Raw genomic sequence first — 1,858 nt, forward strand, 5'->3', positions numbered from 1 at the left:
CGCGCGTGTGTGTGTGTGTGTGTGTGTGTGTGTGTGTGTGTGTGTGTGTGTGTGTGTGTGTGTGTGTGTGTGTGTGTGTGTGTTGCGGGAGGGGGAAAACACTAGAGTGGTTGCTATGGAGACTCCGGGTGCCTGTTTCTACGGAAACTGGAGCGGGGCTGCGCTGTGCCGGGTGGAGCAGAAAGAGATTTGAGGGTTCGAATCCCGTCTCGTCTACTTCTTCCAGCCGTGCGATTTGGATGCCCACTTTCTTCACTCGAAGGCTCCTAAAATATCTTTAAAAAAGGCTAAGAGTGCCTCCCTGCACAGTGAATTCAGAGCGATCATGTATACAGAAGGCTGGGCACGCCGGATCTGGGCACTTGGGGAGCAGCCAGAGAAGGGAGCAGGGGCGGCGGCAGTTCCTCGTTTTCATCCCAGAGTTCCCGAGGCCAGCTGTCCTCCTCGGAGACCCTGTCTGTGGACAGACTGGAGGATGGAAACTCCACCTCACCTTCTGGAAACTCAGAGCCATGCCGGCGCTTGGTGAATAACTCACCCCCTCTCTTTTCCGCTCCAAGCCCTAATCTTGGCCTCAGGCCCCTGGCTGCTTCCCCACAATCTTGTGGTCGGGGCAGGGGACACCCCCTCTCTCCCCCTCCCATCTGTCTCTCTTCCACCTACCTTTTTTCCCTCCCCAAGTCTTCATCCTCTCTCCCCCAGGTCCGGTCTTCTCTTCCCTGTCTCTGTCTCCCTCTCTCCCCAGTCTGTCTCTGTCAATTCATCAGCTGTCATTTTCGTCTGTAAATTTCCATCTTTCTCCTGTCTCTGTCCCTATTTTTGTCATCTTAACTCTCTCCCAGCTCCCATCTCTCTCCCCTTGTCTCTCCTTCTCTCTTGCATCTCTCCCCAACTCCCTGTGTTGCTCCTGTCTCCCCACGTCTCTCTATTCTCTGCCTCCTCAACTCTCTCCCTCCCACCAGCCTTGCTTTATGACTTATGGGTTTTCTTCCTTCTCCGCTGCCAATGGGGAAGCCGGAGGGGGCCGGTGTGGGGGGCCCCAGCCCAGGCCTGCAGCCCGGCCTGGCAGCCACATTCAGACCCAGGACATCCATTTCCTCTCGCAGCTCTGGAGCCCACTTGAGTTACTCCGGGATTCAGGACCGTGCAAACCAGGGGCGGCGCTCCGGTGTGTGTCTGCAGCCCGTGGACCCTGCGTGCCGGCGGAGCCCCTGGCCCTGGGCGTCTCTTGGTACGTCTGAGCGATGACCGTATGCTTATTTCCCCCTTGGTGTCGCTGTGTGATCTGACGTGTGTGAAAATGTGACCGAGTGTGCGGCAGGCGAGTGGGAACATCGAGGGGTCTCTGCGCGTCTCTGTGTTCGCCCCCGGTGACACTCTGCACACACATCACCCGTCACCCTTTAAGTTGTGGGGTTTTAAAAAAAAATTGTTTTATTTGGGACCAGCAGTTGGCGTCATGGCTATGTCGCTGGACTCCCACGTAGTCGACCGTGGTTCGTGTCCCGGACCCGGTGGCTTAAAACTCACGCCGGGCGCGTGTGTGTGCGTGCCCAAGATCCTGAGAGGAGAATGGAGGAGAAGGGATTGCAGCATGACCATCCTCCCTGGGGGTGATTTCTCGTTTTCTGTCTCTCTGTCTCTCTCTGTCTTTTTGGCAAGCACACGTGCCCTATAGCAAAAACTGCTCAAAAAAAAAAAAAAAGAATGATTTGATTTAACTTTATTTATTTTTAATTTGACCAAAGAGGGCAGAGCAAGAGTGAGAGAGGGAACCAGCAGTTAGCGTAATGGCTATGTCGCTGGACTCCCACGTAGTCGACCGTGGTTCGTGTCCCGGACCCGGTGGCTTAAAACT

Source organism: Tupaia chinensis, unplaced genomic scaffold (assembly GCF_000334495.1).
Source record: "Tupaia chinensis unplaced genomic scaffold, TupChi_1.0 Scaffold138665_1, whole genome shotgun sequence".
NCBI lineage: Eukaryota > Metazoa > Chordata > Mammalia > Scandentia > Tupaiidae > Tupaia > Tupaia belangeri.